General features: G+C 44.8%; 1 long non-coding RNA gene across 1 annotated transcript; it reads left to right on the top strand.

Annotated features, from left to right (window-relative positions):
* The first annotated feature begins 17,392 nt into the window (after window positions 1-17,392).
* Window positions 17,393-22,931, top strand: LOC140594997 (uncharacterized). Its single transcript, XR_011996355.1, has 2 exons — window positions 17,393-17,691; window positions 22,425-22,931. It is a non-coding gene; the product is annotated as an uncharacterized lncRNA (long non-coding RNA).
* Window positions 22,932-23,930: the final 999 nt, after the last annotated feature.

The following is a 23,930-nucleotide window of genomic DNA, read 5'->3' as shown; positions in this document are numbered from 1 at the left end:
AGTGCCTTTCCTTGTCCATTTTAAAACTCAAAAGAGGCTCCAGCAACAACACTCTCCTTCTGAGTTGAAACCAACAGGGGCTGAGGCTGCTCTGGGACAGTGCTCCTTTCATGAAGTGTGAGTGAAGACTGGGCTTATTCATAGAACCTGCTGGACAGTTAGACCACACCTTTGCTCTGCTGCTTGTATCCGGGGCTCAGGCTGGGCCTTGATTGCCGACCTCCAGAGGGCAATATGGAGTTTGCTTCTGAAGAAACTTTCCCCTGTGGAAGCACACTGAGGTGGAAGCTTTAATGTCAGCTCTCAGGTATTGCTCTTGATAGCCAGCCTTCCAACCCACATTTCCTGAGCCGCTGCCACATGCTGGGCCTGGCAATGATGAAGGCCACCAGTTGGGCGGGGAGACGGACCTATACACCCAGAATCACAAGAAGGTCTGTTCCTGCTGCCCATTCATATGACAAACACCTACCCGCAAGCTATTTGTGCCAACCAAAGGGGCTCCCCTGAGCCCCTCCGCTGTTGAGATTGAGCTTTGGTTGGAAGCAGGTAGCCAGGGGACTGCATGGAACAGTGTCTTCTTACATCACACACTACACACTAATAAATATAGCAAAGATTTCCAGAGATGCTTTCATGGGCCAAAGATTGAAAAAAATGTTAGTTTTCCATATTACCTCTGTCATCGCATTTAAAAATGTTTGTCTTATTATTCTGTGGGGGAGTAGAGGAGGCTTTGGTGGAGATTGTGGGAGGCAGTTACAACCCCACCAAGTCACCCCTTAGGCTGCCTCTAGCCAGGCCCAGGGGAGGACATTACCTTGTCCCAGGGAGTTACTAAGCAAATAAAAAGTGCAACAAAGGGTAATGAGTGCTGCTCATGAATCCATTTCCTGGATCATCCTTTCATTGTTTATTGAGTACTCACTATGAGCCAGCCCCAGTGCTGGGTCCTGAGGGTATAAACCCCTAGACCTTGGGTAGCCTGATAAAATACAGGGCAGCCGCTTAAATCTGAATTTCAGATCAACAAATCACAGGCCTTTGGTATAAGTATGTCCCAGGCAATAATTCGATTTGCTAAGACTGGCAGCCCTCCCAAGGAGAGGCCATAAAGAATGCAAAGTGCTCAGGAGCACCCAGGGAGCAGGGGCTTCCAAGGCATCTCCCCGCAAGGCCTCCACTACCATTCTGGCGCCCTCCAGCCCCGCCCCTGAGTTCCTCTGAAACTCCAGTGCATGTGTCCATAGTTAGCAGCAGCATTGCCCAGGGGAACGCAAGCTCCTCCGGGGTGGGGTCCTTATCCATCCTGTTCACTGTCCTAATGCCCAGGAAGCGGCAATTCTTTGCTGAATCAAGGAAATGTCCCTGGGAGATGGAAGGAGGGCATGGTGGTCAGGGGAGGCCTGGCCTGGGGTTTTCCAGGAGGGAATGAGCTTGAGGGCGTACGGCCAAGGCTAACTGAGCCTGCGGGCCTCTCCGTGTGCATCAGTAACAGCTCATGTCCTGGGCCCAGCAGCAGGGAGGAGGCCTGCACTGTGAGTAAGATGCATCTAGTTTTCCTCCGTGCCTCCAAAAGGACTCTGCATTCTCCAAGATCTCAGAGAATAAATTCTCCCTTAGGGAGCCATGGAGGCAGCTTAGCTGTGCCTGAGTGGTGAGGACTAGGAATTAAAAAGCCAAGGCACCGGGGCGGGCGGGAGGCTGATGGCATTTCAGAGGACAGTTATCATTCCTGAATCGCAGGAAGAGTGGGAGGGGAAAGTAAGCTCGTGACAGGCTGCTCCGAGTCAGACACTGGCCCAGTCCTGGAAGGCCTCTGCCCCCTTCTCTGAGCTTGGAGTGAAGGCCAGGGTCCATGAGGAGAAGGCAGAGCTTTGCTGTGGGCTTTCCCTGTCTATTGTTTGGGCTTTTATGAACATTTTGAATTTGCATAGAGTCAAAGTCATTTTTTTTTTTTTTTTTTTGGTGTAGAGTCTATGCATTTTTTAGACACAAAGAGATTCTCGTACCCACTACCTCCAGCAGGATACAGATCACTTCCCACACACCAAAGATTTCTCTCATGCTGCCCCTTTTGTATTCAGACCTCTCTCCCCTAGCCCTGAATTCTGGCAACTACTGACCTGTTCTCTGTTCCTACATTTTTGTCTTTTCCAGAATGTCCTGTGAATGGAATAATGTAGTATGCAGCCTTTGAGGCTGGATTTTCTTTCACTCAGCATAAAGCATTGGAGATTCACCCACGTTGCTGCAAGCATCAGGAACCCATTCCTCTGCGTTGCCGAAGCATTTCATTGTATGGATGGAATGGTTCGCTCACTCATCGCTGAAAGATACTTCATTGTCTCCAGTTTTTGGGCGTTGTGGATAATGCTGCTATAAACATTCACTTGTAGGGTATAATGTGACATAAATTCACATTTCTCTAGTATAGATACCAAAAGTGAGTTGTTGGGTCACATGAGAGGTGAAAGTTTAACTTCTTAAGAATTTGCCTGTGGGGGCACCTGGGTGGCTTAGATGGTTAAAAGCATCTGCCTTTGGCTCAGGTCATGATCCCAGGGGCCTGGGGTTGAGCCCCACGTCGGGCTCCCTGCTCAGTGGGGAGTCTGCTTCTCCTTCTGCTCCTCCCCCTGCTTGTGCTCTCTCTCTATCTCTCTCTCTCTCTCCCTCTCAAATAAAATAAATAAAATATTTTTTTAAAAAAAGAATTTGCCTATATTCCAAGGTGGCTGTACCATTTTGCAATTGAGAGGGCTGAGTTCAGATGATCCTTCTTTCAATCATCCCTTCTTTTCTACTTACCTTCCTTTCTTCCTTTGTTTTTTCTTTCTTTCATATTTTCATTGAAGTATAACTTATGTGCCACCTTCTCTGTAAAACTAAATATATAGTTACATCCATGCAACTACCACTCAGGTGAAGATGTGGAACATTTCTAGCACCTCCTCCCTGTAAATACCCCCTAGTCCCACAAAGGAATTGCTATCCTGACTTCTATCCCCATAGATTAGTGCTGCTTGTTTGAGAACTGCATTTACGTGGGATCATACGGTATAATCTTGTGTCTGCCTTCACTTCACTGAACATAATGTGAAATTCGCCGGGTTCATGTGTAGTGCAGCATCTCAGGCTTTTTTGTATTGCTGAGTAATGTTACATTATAGGAATATGCCTCAAATAATTTATTCACTCTCCTATGATAGATACTTGGGTTGGATCCAGTTTTTTGCTGGTAGAAATAAAGCTCCTCTGAATATTCTTATCTATATGTTTCTGTGTTTCTGGTGGATACCGCTCATTTCCATTGGGTATATACCCAAGAGTAGAATGACTGTGTAAGTCTAGTATCAGCAGAAAGTGCCAAACTGTATTCCAAAGGCTGGACCTATTTGCAGTCTCAGCAAGAATGTGGAAGAGTGGTCTGCATCCCAACAGTTGGCATCGTCAGGTCTTCATTTTAGACATTCTGGAAAAAAGATAGCAGGATCTCATTGTGGTTTTAATTCTAATTACCCTGATGACTAAAGATACTGAACATCTCAATATGTTTATTGGCCATTTGGATATCCTCCTTTGTGAGGTGCCTGTTTAAATCTTTTGTCTATTTTAAAAATTAAGTTATCTGTGTTGGCACTTCTTTGCAGGAGAATGGAAGCTGTATGAAGTATCTAAACTTAGCTAGGGATCACCTCAGAGAGAAAACTGACATTGGACCAGAGGCAAATGATGCTTTTTTGGGTGTGAATGGGAAGAAGAGAGAGAGGAGCTGTCCTCTCTGAAAACTTGCATGGCCTGGAAGGTTCTGTATAGTTGGCCTTCCCACCTCAAAGGTCCTCCCAGTATTTGGTAAATATTAGGAGATTGGGATTTGGGGAGGGACTGGCCTTTCCTCCTGGATCACAGGGCTGACTGCTTTTCACAACTGGCCAGGCTTTTTATTGAGTAAAGACTTTTTGATGGGCAGAATGAGACAGGTTTCTGCCCAGCGACATAACTGCTTCTTTAATGCAGTGAGACACCTCTGAGGGAGTTGTAACATCTGGGTCCTCCAGCAGTCTCTCCAAGGGGACTTATGGGACAGCCAGAAGACTTCACTTGCTTATACCCCTGGGCCTGTGATCCTATCTATGTAAGTTATATGTACATCATCTGTCTTTTTAGGAATATAGACTAACCATTAAAGCTTTTATTGAAATGAAGTATGTTTACAGAAAAGTTTAGAAATTCTAAGCTTATAGATAAATAAATTGGCACAAAGTGAACACACCCCGGTAACAACCACTTGGGTCAAGAAATAGAACATTTCCAGGATCCCAGGAACCCCTACCTGTCCTCTCCCAATCTATATTTGGTCTTTCTCAAAGGTAACCACTATCCTGGCTTTTAACAGCGTAGATGAATTTTGCCTGTTTTTGAACTTTATATGCAGGGATATATAAATGGAATCATGCAGTTGTATTTCTCTTCTCTCTAACCTTTTCGCTCAACATTATATTGACTAAGCCATCCACATAATTGCATGTGGTTGTAGACCAGTTATTCTTCTTGCTATAGAGCACTCCATCGAGTGACTACACCACAGAGTTGTTATCCTTCTGTAGTAGGATATTTGGGTTATTTCCAGTTGGGTTCTTACAAAAAGTGCTGCTATGAACCTTCTTGTATATGTCTTTTGATGCACATAATCATGAGCTTCATATGGATCTATACTTAGGTATAGAGTTGCTGGCTCATAAAATGTACATGTGTTCACTCTTTTTTTTTTTAAAGATTTTATTTATTCATGAGTGACAGAGAGAGAGAGAGAGAGAGAGGCAGAGACACAGGCAGAGGGAGAAGCAGGCTCCATGCAAGGAGCCTGGCATGGGACTCGATCTGCACCACCGGGGCTGCCCATGTGTTCACTCTTTTGCCAAAGAGTTGTCAGAGTGGCTGTCCTAATTTACGCTCTGATCAGCAGTGGTTCATGAGAGTTCCTATTGCTCCTCTTACTATGGTCAACTTTCAATCTTTAGCCATTCTGGTGGGACTCATGGTTTTTAAACATTTCATTTGTGACAACTAATGGGACAGTGTGTCAGAACACCAACCCAGTTCCATCTACATAGGATTCCTGAAGGTGGGGATAGGGTTCAGGGAAAGGTAGGTAGCTGGAGCTATTTCAGAAGCTACTCCCCTGGTACTAATCTTCTTGGTTCTCTTCTCTCTGCCATGCAAAAGTTGTGGGATGGCCAACCTCACCTGTATTAAATATCATCTAGCAATTCCACCTACCAATGGGCAATGGCCTTGAAATTGTAATTTAATTTATAAATTTAGCATAAGTAATATAGCTAAATAGGTTGGAATAAGGACTTAGCAGGCTCTCTTGAACCTTTTAAAGCCAGGTTGGCCTTTTCTAAAGATAATACATAATTCATATTTAAAGGAGGCCCAGCATAGTAAATATTCCGTGTTGGTTTTCATTAGTAAAAATAGCATCTTAAATTATTATAGAAGGAATATGGTAGTTGCTTCAAGTAACTAACATTAGCCCTACAAATGTCACTGAGCAGACTAGTTTCAATGACATGTTCACCAGCCAGTCACCTGAGTGCCCTACTCTCTTCCCAGCTTTAGGAAGGATTAGCCAAAGCCATGGAGAAGGAGATGGGGTTGGCCATGAGTTCTGGGCCATGAGTTCTGGGTTTAAGGCTCAAGGAACATGTGTGCATTCATGTGTGTGCATCTGTGCTTCTGTACACCCCATACCACACCCATACCCACGCGCATGTGCACCAGTGGTTTAGGATGGAGGGAAATCATGCCTTCTCATTTACCCCTGACCCCAAAGTCTTTCTTTCACCATTTCAACATTGCACGTTGTCTCTTGATGAGATAATTTTCCTTTCCTGTCCCTGGGAAGTGTAGCAGAAAGGCAAATCCATGAGTGCCACCTCCAGACTGCTTGGGTTCAAATCCCAGCTCTGCCAAATGTCGGTCATGGTTGTGGTGGTTTTTGTCATAGCAGTTCACATGGATCAGGCTTTACCCATTTAACATTGTTGGTGAGGGAGTAAATGATTGCCTTTAAGGATGCACCCAGAGGTTTCAGAAAGTTTTGGGCATGTTCATTTGTTTAGCAATAATACAGCATTTCCCCATTGGAATATGAACTGTATGAGGTCAGGAACTTATCTGTTTTGTTTACTACTATATTCTCAATGTTTGACAGAACAGTGCTTCGTACATTTTGGGGGGCTCAATAGATATTTGTTTAATGAATGAACATGGTTCAAAGGGCACCAATCTCACTACTCCGAAATTTGAAGTCCATAGACCTGGATGTGGAGTGAGGAAATGTGGCTGGGAGCTAGCGGAGCAAGCAGCAGAGAAGTCCAGAGAAGAATGAGAGCAAATGAGGACCAGAGACCCCAAGAGGGAGCACAAAGAGAGAAAGAAGTAGCTGGTGAGGCGGGTACCAGGCCCATATCTGATAGGCCTCAGCCAAGCAGGTGAGGTCTGCAAAGTGAAGCCTCCAGTCATTCTAGCCTGGAGGTGGAGCTCAAGTCAATACCATTGCAAGTGCGTTCATGTCATTCACTAATGTTTCATACATTGACTCAGCACCTGCTCTGAAGTAGACGTTGTGCTGGGGCTTGTTGTACAGACGTGGGTAAGATGTTGGGACTGTCCTCAAAAAATGCATAGTTTAGTGGAAGCCAGTCAGCTTCTGAACATGAGATCATTAAGTGTGTAAGTTTTGCTGTTCCTGGACAAAGATGTGCTGTCAAAGGACTTCACTTTCTTTGTGTATGACTTACCTAATACATACATTTTGAAAATGAATTATAGTTGACACAGAATGTTACATTAGTTTCAGGTGTACAAAGTAGTGATTTGACAGGTCTCTACATTATGCTGTGCTCCCCACAAGTGTAGCTGCCATCTGTCACCATATGACACTGTTACAGGATTATGGACTATATTCCCTTTACTGTACCTTTCATCCCTGTGACTTACTTATTCCATAACTAGAAGCCTGTATCTCCTGCACCTCTTCACCCATTTTGCCCAACCCTCAGCTCTCCCCCACTCTGGCAGCTATCAGTTTGTCTCTGTGTTTATGGGTCTGTTTTTGCTTTTTGTTTATTTGTTTATTCATTTGTTTTGTTTTTTAGATTCTACACATAAGTGAAATCATGTGGTATTTGCCTTTCTCTGACTTATTTCACTTAACTTAATACCTTCTAGTTACATCCATGTTGTCACAAATAGAAAAGAAAGATCTCTTTTTTATGGCTGAGTAACATTTCAGTGTGAGTGTGTGTGTGTGTGTGTGTGTGTGTACACAACTTAATCCATTCGTTGTTCAATGGACATTTAGACTGTTTCCATATGTCAGCTTTTGTAAATAATGCTGCAATAAACATAGGGGTATATATACCTTTTTAAATTAACATTTTTTCTTTTTTGGGAGGTAAATATCCAGTAGTAGAATGAATGGATCATATGGTATTTCTATTTTTAATATTTTAAGGAACTTGCATACTCTTTCCCACATGACTATACCAATTTATAATCCCACCAACAATGCCTGAACATTGCTTTTTCTCCACATCTTCATCAACACTTGTTATTTTTTTCTCTTTTTTAAAGAAAGATTTTATTTATTGAGAGAGAGAGAACAAGTAAGGGGCAGAGGCAGAGGGAAAAGCAGACTTCCCACTGAGCAGGGAGCCGAATGCAGGGCTTGATTCGGGACCCTGAGATCATGACCTGAGCCGAAGGCAGACACTTCACCAACTGAGCCCCCCCCCCAGGTGCCCCTATTTCTTACCTTTTTGATCCTAGCCATTCTGCAGATGTGCTGTGATATCTGATTGTGGTTTTGATTTGCATTTCCTTGATGATGAGTGATGTTGAGCATCTTCTTGCATGTCTGTTTACCATCTGGGTGTCTTCTTCTCTAGTGCCTTTCTTGCTGTCCACTTCAGAAGTTTTAAGCTTGCCACAATGCATCCTAATTTCCCTAAGCTCTGTCTCTCTTGACTCTTGGACCCACCCTTCTGTGTATCTGTGTGTGGCTCCGGTCTCTGATCCTGCCTCTGAAGGTGATGAGTCATGGAATCTTGCTCCCTGTCATGGACCTGAGTAAGCTCCTTCTAGGTTTGTCATCACCCACGGTAAAGGGGGACCATCTAGTGAACAGTAAGTCTCCATGCGTGAACTTGCCATGTTTTATTTGAGCTTGCTCTTCCCACTGTGTTTCTTGTGCTTTGGAATGGCATCTCCACTCACCCCGTTGTTTAAGCCAGAAAACTGAGGTGATGCTCTTCTCCTGTCCCCTGCTGCTTGCGGGGGGGGGGGTCCCCGTGAGATCAAGTATTACAGCAGCACTGGGTCTGAGCAGGTGGGTGTAGGAAATGGAGTTTGGGCTCATTAGCTGTGTCGATACTCAGGGTTCTACAAAGACAAGTCTGTCCATCTGTCTGTCTGTATTTATTTATAAAAGATTTTATTTATTTATTTATTTATTTATTTATTCATGAGAAACACAGAGAGAGAGGCAGAGACATAGGCAGAGGGAGAAGTAGGCTCCTTTCGAGGAGCCTGATGCAGGACTCGATCCCAGGGCCCTGGGATCACGACCTGAGCCGAAGGCAGATGCTCAACCACTGAGCCACCCAGGCATCTCGACAGGTCTTCAACCTCCGGCTCTAAGTTAGTCCTTTAGTTCAACTGGAATGGGGCCCAGAAATCTCCCTATTCTGCCCATTGCCTCATTCCTTTTTCTTTCTTTTTAGGTTCCCCTGCACAAAACACCCCTTCCCTCTCCCCCACCCCACTTCTGCGTCTTCCATTTGGCCAAACACAAGCTTCTGTTAAGAACAAGACAACAGGGACATGTCCGCATGTGCTCTCTTCTCCACTGTTTAAATTGATTCTCTCAAGTGCCGTTAAATCTTTTTTGGCCTTCACAGAGGATTCCAGGAGCAGATGCAACATGGCTCTACGTTAGGCAGAACAACATGCATTGTTTTATTTCAACACACATATATTTTTAAGGATTTGCTTCTTTTCTGCCAACTATCACAAACTGGCAGGATTTTCATTGATTCGACAAAATGTGTTGCAAATTTACTTTGTGCCAGTTAGTGTGCTAGAGGCCAGTGCACAAAAGCAAACAAAACACAGCCCAATCTCAGCCTTCGAGCAAAAGTATGCAGCTCACAGTGCAGTAGGATAAGCATTGGACTCGGGATGGGGACAGCCAAGGGCTAGGGAGACACAGGCACATGACGGACACTCCTCCCCCAGGCTTTGTTTTTTTAAAAAAACGTTTTCTTTTGGAAACTTCCAAACATATACAAATGTTGAGAGAATGGTACAATGAATCTTGACATAGCCCTCACTTGGTTTCAATAATTATCAATGTTCTGTTATTCTTTTTTCATTCCCTCCCCCTACTTTTTTTTTCCCTGAGTATTTTAAAAACCAATCCAAGATATCATATAATTTCACTTATTTCAGATTTCTCTTTGTTGCTTGAAAGAATGAGGCATTGCCCTTAACCAGACTCAAAGGGGGCTGGAAAGCTTCCTGGAGGTGGTGGCATCAAAACTGAGGCTAGGAGAAGGAAGAGGATTAGCAGTCAGGTCAAAGTGATAGGGGGGAGGAGATGGGGCAAAGTGGAAGGTTTGAGACCAAAAGAACAGTTTAGGCAGAGGTCAAAGGTAGAAGGGATATGGCCTGTTTAGTACCTTGTCACTCATCTATGGTCTGTCAACCAGCAGAGTTGGCACAACCTGAGAACTTGTTATCCCCATCTCAGGCCTAGTGAATCAGAATCTGCATTTTAATAAAAATCTCCAGGTGAGGGCACCTGGGTGGCTCAGTGGTTAAATGTCTGCCTTTGACTCCGGTTATGATCCTGGGGTCCTGGGATCGAGTCCTACATCAGGATCCCTGTGGGGAACCTGCTTCTCCCTCTGCCTCTCTGTGTCTCGTATGAATAAATAAAAATAAGATCTTAAAAAAAAAAAACTCCAGATGTTTGCACATCCAGGTCTGAGAGGTGCTGGGCTATAGAGCTGCTGAGGGCCCTTGCCACAGGAGAGAAGGGTGGAATGCTATGGCCAGAGTAAGGGGCAGCGTGAGATGTGAAGATAAATGCTCAAGCTTTACCCTGACACCGGGGAAGAGCTGCCAACCATTTTGAGCAGGAAGTGGTATGATCAGATGTGCCTTTTAGACAGCAACTCTGTTGCAATGGGGAGAGTGGATTTTTTTTTTTTAGTTTGAATTTTAGTTCTAGTTAGTTAGCATACAGTTTACTATTAGTTCCAGGTGTACAATATAGTGATTCAATACTTCCATACATCACTGGGTGCTCATCACAAGTGCACTCCCTCATCATCTTCTCCTATGGTAACCATTGGTTTGTTTTCTATAGTAGTCTGTTTCTTGATTTCTTTCTTTTTCCCCACTTTTTTAAAAAAATATTTATTAGAGAGAGAGAGAGAGAGCACATGAGCATGGGGAGGGGCAGAGAGAGAGAGAGACAAGCAGACACCCTGCTGAGTGTGGAGCTAGACACAGGGCTCGATCCTATGACCCTGAGATCATGACCTGAGCTGAAATCACGAGGGATGCTTAACCACTTGAGCCACTTGGGAACCCCTATTTTGTTTCCTAAATTCCACATGAGTGAAATCATATGGTATTTATCTTTCTCTGATTAACTTATTTTGCTTAGCATAATACCTCTAGCTCCATCCATGTCATTGCAAATGGCCAGATTTCATTCTTTTTTTATGGCTGGAGAAAGTGGATCGAGTGGGGGAGGCAGAAACCCTAGACACAAGTTAGGCTTTTGTTCCCTTAGAAGCTACAGGGTGCAGAGGGACTGGGCATGGACCCAGGAGCCCAACAGTCTTGCCTGTGCTTTATTTTTATTGTGTTGTTCAAACCCCAGTGTGGCTGCTTACAGAGTGGCTTTGACTTGAGACATGGTATTTGACTTTTCTGAGCCTCTCCTTTCTCGGCTGTCCCAAGCATGGCACTTTCTATTTTTGGGTCCTTGACAGCAGTGTGTCAATGAAGAACGAATGTCTAGAAACAGAACCTGTTTTTGCTATTTTAGGAATGCAGATGGAATCAGAAATGCTACAATTGCTAGGTTCTATTCCCATGAGTCCTCCTAGCTCAGACTGCAGCACCCAGGCCCTTTGCCACCTGGAACCTTCGCTGAGAGGCAGCTCACTGGTCAGCCCTCCATGCATGTTCCCCATTCCGGCCTGCCTGCCTCTGCTTAGGCCAGTCCCCTCACCTAGGAGGCAGGTGTGCTTGTGTCTGTGGATTCCACATCACTAAGTGAGCATTCGCCGCTGTGTTTGCGGCATTGTACTCTGTACTTTGGGGCCTGAGCATGAGTGAGATAGAGGACTCTGCTCCCCTTCCCCCTGCCAAAATCCTCCCTGTTCTTTGGGCTTATCACACCCCCTCTGTGGTTCACTCCTCCTTACCCCTATGCTGAGCTCAGGTGGTCTATGGAGCCACAGCCCCAAATAGCACAAAGTTGAGAGTGCCTCATAGGGACCTGTCATCAGAGGAGAGCGGTTAGTAGGTCCTGAGGAGGCCACATCCCTCCTTGGGGGTCCTGTGCTGTGATTAGGGCCAGAGTTGGGCTGATCAGGATCAGAGAGGGCGTGAAGGGGTCCCTGCCGAGGTCAAAGGGCCAGGGGACCACATTGCTGCCCACTCTCCCCGTGGGTTCTCCTTGGCGTTGCACTCCCACAAGTGGCCACACGGGGTCGGTGTGCTTTCATGCTTGGGTTGGCGCGACTGGTCCGGACTTGGGGAACCCTACTGCTCTCAATGCAGACTGTGCAGAATTCTGGCTGAAGGAGAAAATGTCCCTGAGGCTGGAAGCAATGTGGCCCTTTAGGGAAGAGGGAGCCCATGGTCTGGGTGAGGAGGAAGAGCAGCAGATATTTCCACAGTCACACGGTTTTGCTGAGAGGCAACGTGGAGCCCTACCCAGCTGCTGTGCACAAGCTGACTTGGTGCTAATTTACAAACAGTAGGCGCTCATTTGGACTGATGTAGGGTAGGCAGGAAGATCTATCAGAGCAGGGATGACGTCTGAATTATGTGAGTTTGGGAAGAGAGGGTGTCATACTCCCAGGAACATCTGGCGGTTCCAATCAGCTGTAGACCACCAATGCTGGTCCTGTTTTCAATAACTGGGACACTCGGGCTAGGCTACAAGGCCCAGGAGGCTCACCCTACACCAAGAAGGTGGCCAACCACCCTTCTCAGAGGGCTTTGTGGGAGGAAAGCCCCCAGACAGAACTCGAATCCAGCAAATGCATGTCTCACCAGCTCATGTACCCCCACTCCTCAGAGCAACTAGGGGTTCCTTGGCTTCAGGCTGTTGATGGCTCCCAGGGCCTAAGGATGAAGGCCAGGATGGAGACTCTGAGGAGGGGTGGAGTGGGCTAGGGCTCCCAGGGAACTCTGAGGGCCAGGACTGGCTGGTATAAACCCCTGAGCCCCAAACATAGGCCCAGGCCCAGATCTAGGCTTTATGTGGCCTGAAGCTTATACTTCCAGGTAGAAGGCCAAGCAGATCTGAGTGCCCAGCCTTTCTGGGGCCTTCCCCTTCCTTCATCTAACCGTACAGCCCTTCTAGGCTTTCCACTGATTTGACAGCTGGAGACCACAGACATGGGAAATAAAGAGGATTCTTTGAACGTGCCTTTCCCTTCCTCCCATTGGGGGCCCTGGAGACACAAAGTCACGTGCAGGTGTTACGGTGTACCCTCACCTATGACCAGAGTCCGAGGTCAGTAATCGTATCTCCAAGGAAAACAGATTTAGGATCTCCTGGGAGCTTTTCTCTCTGGAATTAGGGTTGAAGCTCTGGCTGGAGAAATGGGGTAGAGGCTGGGGCAACTGGCAGCCAAGGCTGGGGTCATGGCCACCTCCCCACTTGGCTCCACCAGACCCCATCCTGAGCTGGTCCCTGGATGACACCACACTTCCCGAGGGCAGAAGCTGTGTCTCCTGCACCTAGCAGAGTTCTTGGTACATAGTTGGTGCTCAATGAATGCTGAATTGAAAGGGTGGAACGGGGCTGGGGGATCTGACTGCTCCCAGGTGGTGGCCCCTGAGGGGACAAGAAAGACTGCATTGGGTGTGAGGGGCCCCAAGTCTGTGGAGGCCAGGGGACTGCCAGGAAGAGGCAGCAACTAGGTAAGCAGGCCAAACCCTCCCGCGTCCCCTCCCTTGGAGGGGGGGCTCTGCTGTATGATGTTATTTTGTTTAGCAAGATTGTTCCTTTAGAAATCAGGCAAAGACCAACTCACAGCCAGGCATTTTTTATGCAGGGATTTCTTCTGAGCACTTCTTGGGAAATCAGCCTGTGTTTTCCAAACCATGAATCCTGAGAAAAATCAATTGGGAAAACAGGAAAAATACTATCATTCTCCTGTGAGAACTGAAGCTTAATCAACAGAGATGTGATGGGTTTGAAGGATTCCACTGACGTCAAGTGAAACCAGGAGCGGAAAGCACTAATAATGCCAATTTGAAGGTTAAGGTTGACATTTTGGAGGACAGGAACAGGAACACATGGGAGAGATGTGCTCATCATATAATCGGTCTTGCTTGCAGCTCTTTTAATATTGTGTGTGTGTGTGTGTGTGTGTGTGTGTGTGTGGCACTGTTCTGGTACTGAGCAGTATTGCAAACAAAATAAATATTAATAGGTTTACACACTCAGTATATCTTTTAGAAATCTTATGAGTGGAGTCCCAAGGGGGGAAAAAAATATTTGAAAGCAAAATAAATCAATGTGTGGTAAATTTCCACACATGATTGTGTAGTGTTATTCTCTTTGCTAAAAGATCTGAATGTCGCATATCCAAATACTACCTGACAAGGTGCACTGGTGTTTTCCAGTGTTTGAATCTCTATCATAGGCAGTGGTGCTTTGTGAATACCACTAACCTTAGCATTTAAAAAAAAAGATTTTATTTATTTATTCATGAGAGACACAGAGAGAGAGAGAGAGAGAGGCAGAGACACAGACACAGACAAAGGGAGAAGTAGGCTCCATGCAGGGAGCCTGATGTGGGACTCCATCCAGGGATTCCAGGATCACACCCTGGGCTGAAGGCAGGCGCTTAACCACTGAGCCACCCCGCTGTCCCTAACCTTAGCATTTTTTATACATTAAACAAAAATTTTAAGATATACTTGTCAGTAAAGAGTATGAAGAATGTTGGAGGCTTTTTAAAAAAGGCTTTTTAAAAAAAGGTTTTATTTATTTATTCATGAGAGACACAGAGAGAGGCAGAGACATAAGCAGAGGGAGAAGCAGGCTCCCTGCAGGAAGCCTGATGTGGGACTCCATCCAGGGACTCCAGGATCACAAGCTGAGCCGAAGGCAGACACTCAACTGCTGAGCCACCCAGGTGTCCCTTTTTAAAATATTTTATTTATTTATTTATTTATTTATTTATTTATTTATTTATTTGAGAGAGCAAGCGGGCACGAGCAGGGGAGAGGGAAAGAGGGAGAAGGAAAAGCAGACTCCCCACTGAGCAGGGACCCTAAGAACATGACCTGAGCCAAAGGCAGATGCTTAACTGACTGAGCTTAACCGACCAAATCACCCAGGCACCCCTGTTGGAGGTGTTTTAAGAATAACTAGGATTTGGGGAATTTTTAAGAATTCCCAGGGATTCCAATTTTTTAAAAAGATTTTATTTATTTATTCATGAGAGACACAGAGAGAGAGAGAGAGAAAGAGAGAGGCAGAGACACAGGCAGAGGGAGAAGCAGGTCCCATGCCAGGAGCCTGAGTTGGGACTCGATCCTGGGACTCCAGGATCATGCTCTGGGCTGAAGGCAGGCACTCAACCACTGAGCCACCCAGGCGTCCCTGGATTCGAATTTCTTATTCATGAATTCTGATGTTAAACATCTGTTCAAAAATTTAGAAATTCTATTCCAGCCTCAGTGAGGATCCAATTTCAAGTTAGGGGATTGAGAGGGTCAAATTTTGGGGGCTTGGACACTGGTTGGGGGGAACTGTTAGGTTTATATCTATATCCCTTTGGTCCATATCACTCCTGGGGGAAATCTTAGCCCTGAGGGCATTACATGTATTTGGGTTGGTGGGTTGCACTGAATTGAGAATCACAAGGCATCTGAGGGGTTCTCCAGTGACATCACACTGGTGGAACACCCATGGCAGGCAACCACTCACCCCCTGTCTCCTTACCAATGACCCCCGCGTTCCCCACTGTTCCCAGCCCTGCGGAGGGCAGTACTCATCTTCTCCCTGGGGAAATAAAATTCCTTGTGTCCTGCCCAGGTCAGAGCTTTGGAAGTCAGTACAGGAATCTTTAACTTGGCTTCCTGTGTGGAAAGAGCTCTGGGTCTGATTCAAAATCCCAGATTTGAGTCCTGCATCTGTCAGTGACAAGCTTTATCTCATTGACCTCTAACAAAGGTCTGTTTCCATGAATATTCCACCAGGCTCTGAGGCTGGGGTGGGGTACCAAAAAACAAACAAACAATCTGGTTAAATAAATAGATAAGGGTGGCCACCTGGGTGGCTCAGTGGTTGAGCACCTGCCTTCTGCTCAGGGCGTGATCCCAGGGTCCCAGCATCGAGTCCCACATTGGGCTCCCTGCATGGAGCCTGCTTCTCCCTCTGCCTGTGTCTCTGCCTCTCTCTCTCCCATGAATAAATAAATAAAATCTTTTAAAAAACAAATAGATAAGAGAAATAAGTCATCAGAGAAGGACAATTATCATATTATCTCACTCATACGTGGAACATAAGAAACAAAACAGATGAACATAGGGGAATGTAAGGAAAAATATAATAAGATGAAAATAGGGAGACAAACCATAAGAGACTCTTAACTATAGGAAACAAACTATAGGAGGGTTGCAGGGGGGTGGTTGGTGGGGGGACGGGGTAACTGGGTGATAGGCATTAAGGAGGGCATGTGATGTAATGAGGACTGGGTGTTATGTAAGACTGATGAATGACTGAACTCTACCTCTGAAACCAATAATACATTATAGATTAATCAGTTGAATTTGAATAAAAAAATACAAAACAGATGAACAAATGAATGGGTAGTTGAGAAGGCATTTGGGAAGGGACTGGCACCTAATAGGCACAATCTCTGTATATCACAAAAGGAAAATGAAAACTTTCACTTAACCAAATGGATTGAGAGCATCTGTACATCTCTCTTCCTTCCCCATGCTGCATTTAAGAAGTTTTATAAAGAAATATGAACGATGCACACTCCCAAGGACAAAGATAAGAGATGTCAACAGCTGCTTCATAGACTGAATCATTGGAACCGGCCTGTCAGGGCCAAGAAGGCTGCAGTGGGCATTGGCTTCCTCAGAAGGTCAGGCCAGAGGGGGCACAGAGGACACAGGGGGCAGTAAGAACCCATCTTTCTTTCTTCCTCTCACCTTGCGGGAGACAGGAGGTTCACTCTCTGTGGAGACAGATGAGACAGATTCAGGTTCCAGGTCACCAGACCCAGCAGATGGGGGAGAAAGGTGCATGCTGAAGTCAGGACAATGGAATGTAAGTTCCCAGCCTGTGCCCTGGGACCTCGGGGACCCTTTCTCACTCTGATCTGAGTGCTGGCTGCTACCTTCCAGGTGGGCAGTTGGAGGAGGAGGATTCTTCTCTGGAACCACTGACCAGCCTGAGAGACAAGATCTATCATTATTGAAATTTGGGTCTTTCCATCAAAATATGCAAGTCTCACACACGTCCTTCTGTAAAGAAGTTCAGCAGTTCCCATGCCCTGTCCCCACACTCAGAGATGCCCTATACAACCAGCCACAGACAGCCCGGGGTCATCAAGGCAGGAGAAAATTGTGTAAGCCAAACACACCCTAACTTGCTTGTGTTCAACTTGTAGGGAAAATGCTGAGAAAACACTCTATTTAAAAACCACCATCCCTCTAGAGCAGAAGAGAACAAGTAGAATTATTCTAATCTGCTAGGAGTCTGCTGAGTTTTGAAAATCTTGTTTTTTTATGAAAAAAGACTTACATCAGCTTTGAATTGTGAAAATTACCGAAAGGGAATCTCCTATAAAATGAAGGCGGAAGGCCAGAAGGGGGAGCTCTCTCACCCTACAACTCCTCATCACTTGCAGACCCAAATGGAAGAGAGGTGCCTTATAAAGTGATACTCCTTAAGCTGCTACTTTACTACCCTGGCAGGAGGAAGTTTTTCTCCTCCCCTGGCAACAGCCCAGCCAATGAGAGACTTACAACCCAGCCAATGAGAGGTCAGGGTCCTTTCAGGTCCTAGGCTCTCCAATGGACTTTCCTTTCAAGGGCTCTCACACCTTCCCTCTTTCCTCTATGAAAGAGCAGCTTTCTTTGTTCCCTGGACTTGCCTCTGGTTTGGCTGTAGCTTGCTTGTCCCAAATGGTAACTCTGGTATTCCTGAACAGACCCATTTTGTTGTTAAAAGAACGGACAGTTTTAAGATTAATAGCCCTTGGTGATCAGAAGTGGGATCCAGAGAAGATTCCCCTCCCCACCCCCCAACCAACAACTCCAAGGCTGGTGAACAAACAGGGACTTGTACCTACACAACCAGTTGAGCTCACTGCGTCCTGCCATCCCTGGAGTCTGAAGGTAAGTTTTCTTCTGGTTTATAAACTCTACTTTCTTTGTGTTTTGAGCTCTCCAGGCTTTATTCAGAATCTGTCTCAGGTCCTGTCCTTTCTGAGAGGTCTCATTTGGCCTTTGGTCTGATTCCTTTTGGAACCAGGCTGTTCCTGTTGAAACTGTACTCTTGAGGAATTTCTCTTTTTTCAGTCCAGAGAAAAGTCTCTAAGAAAGAGGATACCAGTCATCAAAATGCTTTGAGAGTGTCTCCTTCCCTGCTTTCTGGGTTCCTCCGTGGTTTTATGGGTCAAAACTGTGGTCCCTCCTCAAGTACATTACTAACTAAATGGACCAAATAAATCAACAGTAGTTTAGCATTTCAATGGCCATTATGGGGAACTTCTGATCTCCTTGAATTTTACTCAAAATTAAATTAGAAAGCCACGGCTCCAAAAACTAAAAAATTGTGTGGGATGTTTATTTTAATTGGTACCTTGAGGCTTCCAAACATTTTCAGGATTTGAAGTTGGCTTCTTTGCAAAATACTATTTCTAACTTGACTGAGACAAATAAACAATGTAAGAAGTCAAAATGGCTTCTGAGGCCACTTCCATCCCCTGCCCTCCAAAGTTGGTCAAGTCTGCAGGTGCACAGCTGCCTTGTGCTCAGCTCCACCCCAGGCACTGTTTTCCTCTATTCCCCCTGCGCCTTCCCTGTCCCCTCCCTACCCTCTGCTCCTTCAGTCTCATCTTTTCACCCAATTTCCCTTTTTCTCTGAACCTCTCCCTAACTCCCTCTTCTCCTGTATCTATTAAAGCCTGCCTTTTTAAAGTTTAGTCTTTAGGGTGCCTGGGTGGTTCAGTTGGTTAAACATCCTTGGTCTCAGCTCAGGTCTTGATCTCAGGGTCATGAGTTCAAACCCCGTGTTGGGCTCCACGCTATTTTTTTTAAAAATAAAATCTTCTGGGGCATCTGGGTGGCTCAGTGGTTGAGCATCTACCTTTGGGTCATACCATGACCCCAGGGTCCTGGAATCAAGTCCCACATCAGGCTCCCCACAGGGAGCCTGCTTCTCCCTCTGCCTGTGTCTCTGCCTCTCTGTGTCTCTCATGAGTAAATAAAATAAAATCTTTTAAAAAAAGAAAGTCTTCTGAGGATCCAAATAAACTTCTGTTCTGTTCCCTGGATTAAGGATGAATTTTGAGCCACAGTTTCCTAAAGTAACTCCCATAGGTTTGCTGAAGAATTTAACTTAGTTATTTAAACAACCCGGTTTCTCAGATTTATATCAATTAATCCACATGACTCTTGGTGGATTAATTGGGCAGGCCAAACACTGAATGAAAATAGCCTGATGGGAACGTCCGGAAAGGGATGTAGAGATACAGGCCCCTAACTTTCAGCAGGATGCTAGAACACTTGTTGGAAATCTCCACTGAGCAATTGCAGTAGCTTTTCCCAAGCCTGTTGACTGGAACAGAATTTAGGCTTGCACACAAAAGCCCGATGAACCTGTTTGTGGCTAATATTATTACCTCCAAATTGTCTTCAAAGAAAATTCTGGTCTTCCTTTAAATATTGAATTAGCCTGGGTAGCCCTTAACTCTGTTTATTAAGTGACTGAACCGGGATCTTTCTCTTTTAGTTTAAAGGAAACCACAATGGAATAGGAAACTGTGTTCACTCCAGTTTTAATTAATTGGGCAAGCCAGCTCTTTGGCACCCTCGATGAGTCACCTAAAAGAGAGATGGCTAACACTTTCAACTTTCAACTCGGCAAATAAAGGTCCCTAAAGAAAACCAAGAGTTTCTGCTATTATTGCAGAGAGCCAGGACATTGGGGGGGGGGGGGGGGAATAGCATTATGAATTTAAGTACTCAGGCACCTTCAACCTTCCAGCCAGCTTTCCCAACGTCCTCCTGATTCCCAGTGATGGGGAACTACAGGGGCTCCTCCCAATCTTCCGTCTTAATTGGCTCAGAGAAACGGCTCTGCAGGCTGGGAATGAATCTCTCTCTCCCCTCAGGGACACCAGAGCTACACTCTTGGTCCTTAGCCCTCCGGAAGTATTACAACAGTTCAAGTAGTGGGGGGTCTCTAACAAGCCTCCACAGATTCCTGCCTCTGAACCTCTTCCCTTTTGTCAAGGCCCTTTGAGAGATACATGCCCCTTTTTCCTTACTTCCTCCACCCCTATTCATTTATTGTGCCGAGATTTCTTAGAAGAGTGGCATGCTGGGGTTCTTCTCTCAAAGGGGAGGATGATTCTAGAATGTGACGGTAATCAAAATAGCCAAGCAGGTGAGTTAAATGACATCCTTCCTTTGCTCTGGCTCTGATAGCACCATAGCCACCCTGAGGACACTGATTATTTGTTCCTGTTGGACCAGCTGCCATTGTCTTTGTGAGCAGAATCTCCAACGGCTATTGGCCGAATCCATAGGGTGTCGCTCATCAAGATTCAAATAGATCCCTCAAAACCTCCCCCCAGAACTAATCAATACCCTGTAAATAAAGAAGCCCTTCAAGGCATCAAGCCCATAAGAGAAGATTACAAGGCGTGGGGCCTCATTAACCCTGCATTCGTCCTTGTAATACCTCTGTTCTACCCAGGAGAAACCCAATGGCCAAGGATGGAGGCTTGTCCACTGACAATAAACAGTGCTGTCATCCCTCTGCACCCCGTTGCTCCTAACCCCTGTGTGCTAGTGACATCCATTCTCACTGGAAGCAATCTATGCTCTTCATTTTGAGTATTCGGTTGCTAAGGGTAATGAATATCTTCTTCCCTTCACTTGGGACTGTCATGCCCCAGGATTACACAGAGTCCTCCTCATTTTTCACAAACCTTAAAGGCTGAACCGGATGATAGAAAGTTCTCTGTGGGTTCTACTTTGTTAGAATATGTAGATGAATCGCTTCTCTGTTCCCCTTCTCAAACCTCTTTATAGATGACAGCATCTACCTATTAAAACTTACTTCTGGCCCTAAAGGGACATAACGTCTCCAAAGAAAAAAATTGCAGTTTGCTCAAATGAAGGTTCAGTCCTTAGGGCATCGGATCTGGGAACAAGGACTACATTTAGATTCAGATGAAACCCCCTTCACAACTGCTTAAGGCTGACAGGTCAGCATTTGACCCTATCATAATTTATAGGAAGCTTCTTTAACCAATGCAAAATTTTTTGTGGTTTACTGATGATTCTTTTCTTTTCTTTTTTTTTTTTTTTTTAAGATTTATGTATTTATTTGACAGAGGAGGTGAGCATGAGTGGGGGGTGGGGCAGAGGGAGAGAAGTCCTTAAGCAGACTCTCCACGGAACACGGAGCCCAACTTGGGGCTCAATCTCACAACTCTGAGATCATGACCTAAGCTGAAATCAAGAGTTGGACACCCAACCAACTGAGCCATCCAGGAGCCCCAACTGATGGTACAAAAATGGTAAATATTGTGCTAGATGCCACTGCAACTCCTTTTGAAGTCATTGAGACGGCACCTTTACCGTTGGCTACTTCAGCTCCAATAGGCCGAGTTATATGCCCTTTCCTGAGCTCTGTACCTTAACCAAAGGTAAAAATCACAGACATTTATACTGATAGTATGCCTTTGGGGTAGCTCATGACTTTGGAATATTATGGAAAACAACAAGAAATCCTTACCTCCAATGGGGATAAAATTTAAAATGGCTCCTATGTTCAAAATTTATTAGATGCCATACTTTTGCCAGCTGTTCTCCTCTATTATTAAGGTTCCTGTGCATCTCAGACTTGTCTCACTGGAGGCCAAAGGAAATCACCTTCCTGATATTTCTGTAAAAAACACTGCTCTCGAGGGAACCAATAGCCAAACCTGTCATTGTGTCCCAAAGGAGTGTTCTCCCAAAAACTAACTTGGGAAAATTGAACAGAGACACCCAACAATTGGCCCCATAAAAGGAAAGAGAATATTGGAAATCTAATAATTTTTGGTTTAATAAAAAGAGAGAACTCTGGTTTAAACCAAACAACAATATGACCCTACCAAAATTCTAAAATTCCCACTACTTACCAGTGTACATGCAATAAACCATTGGTCTACTGACAAAATGGTAAGTGTTCATGAACCAGTATTGGTGGGAAAATAATCATAGGCTGCAAAATCATCTACCTTGCTTGTCCTGCCTGTCCAAAGTATAATCCAGGAAAACATGTCCACACAGATAGATTTCCTACAGCTGCCCTGTCTCATGAATATAAATATATTTTAGTCGTGGTTTGTCTATTTTCTCACTGGGCCAAGATTTTTCTCCTAGAGATAGGCCAATGCTTCTTCTGTGGCTAAAATTCCATTAGAAAAGATTATCTTTAACTTTGGTCACCTCTTGAACTTCGTAGTGATTGGGGAACCTATTTTACCAGTCAAGTGCTTCAAAAAGTCTGTGCTGTTTGGCTTGGCTTTGCAACATTTTCATTGTGGACATCATCCTTGATCCTCAGGGTTAGTTGAGCACACTAATGGCAGTATTAAGACTTATTGGAAAAATTTGTAGAGACCTGCCAAATACCTTGGCCAAAAGCCTTACTTCTTCTAAATCTCAGATCCACCCCCTTTGGAACTTCTCTATACTGTCACACTCTTAGAGAGTCACAGGACATCCAATGCACTTGGCCTCTGCCTCCTTTGATCCACAGTTGATAAAAGGAGATATGCTTAGTATTGTAAAGGCCTAATTGCTTCTATCAGAAATAACCAGGCTTTGATAGAGCAATCTTTTCACAGTGTAATCCTGGGAGACAAAGACCCTACAAATCACACTTTGCAACCTGGAGATACTGTCTATTGGAAAAGATACCTCCAGAAAGACTCCTTTCAACCTTGCTAGAAAGGCCTTGTCAATTCTATTGACCAGCCATTCTGCCAAACTCCAGGGAAGAGACTCTTGGACTCATGTGACACATCAAAAGGAAGCACCAAACTAGACTGGACCTGCACACCCATATGGTGATCTGAAAGGAAAGACTTCTTGGAATTGGAGTGGATGACATGTGTCAAGACAACTTTCCCAAGATTGGATGAGGCTTAATGTTTTCTTACTCTTTGCTTCTTTGATCCCTTTTATGAAAAGAAAATTACCTTGTCCATACTTCCCAAACCCTTGTGAAAGGTGGGGGGGGGGGGGACTCTTATTTGGATTATGGCCTTTTGGAATCAGTATCATCATGATCCTGTAAACTTTTGCAAGGGTTAGACGGTTCAGAACTCATAAAAGCCTTTCCTTCATCTGAACTGACTTTGGATTCTTATTCAAATTCATGGTTTCTGAATTTGCAACCAGATAGGTGGTATTATTGATAACATATATTTTCTAAATAGTTCTTTTGAGGTGACAATACTGTTTTAAAACATCTTTTAAGTTTGGCTGTTTTGCAAAAAGTTCATGTCTATAATTGTGCTGTATCTTCTCAAATGCACTTGATTAATTCTCTCGCTATTCTGCTTTGATGGCCATTTTAAGTGGGGATTCCTGGAGCCATATGTGATTCTGGGTTTGTCCCCATAAAGAGAAATTTCCTCCCTGAAGTCGGAATAAATGCCAGGAAATATTTCAGTTGATTATTTTAGACCTAGGGTCCTGGTTTAGAAACACCATTCAGTTTGGAATTGTCCTGTGATTTCTTTTGTCTTATATAACCATTTTAAGTTTTACATTTTGTTACCTGTCAAACTTTTATAAAAATGATGTGCCCAGTAAAGAGATGATCTTTAATGCTTACCATCTTGATAAATATGGACTATAGGTGGGAAGTACTTGAGAGTTCTCCCTCCTAACATTCTTTGTTTCTCAAATTTGGCCTTAAGTGATTTCCAACTACCATGCACTTGACATGACAACCAGGAAAGGTCCTTCCTGGCACTGAGGGACAAAGCCACTAAATATGGAGAAACCCTACTCTTGATCAGTGATGCTTTCAAACAAATTCATATTTCCCCCTTTTGATCAAGATCTTTCATTTGAGAATGAAAGGAAACCTCATTAATGGGACACCTGGGTGGCTGAATTGGTTAAGCATCCAGCTCTTGATTTCAGCTCAGGTCATGATCTCAGAGTTGTGAGATTGAGCCCTGTGTTGGGCTCTGCTGGGTGTAGAGCCTGCTTGACATTCTCTCTCTCTCTCCTTCTGCTCCTTCCCCCCCACTCTCTCTCTCTCTCAAATAAATAAACACATCTTAAATAAAGACAAAATATAATGGAGCCAGGAGGCCAGAAAGAGGAGCTCTCACACC

This window comes from Vulpes vulpes, chromosome 13 (assembly GCF_048418805.1).
Source record: "Vulpes vulpes isolate BD-2025 chromosome 13, VulVul3, whole genome shotgun sequence".
In the NCBI taxonomy this organism is placed as follows: domain Eukaryota; kingdom Metazoa; phylum Chordata; class Mammalia; order Carnivora; family Canidae; genus Vulpes; species Vulpes vulpes.
This window is presented reverse-complemented; position numbering and strand designations above follow the sequence as displayed.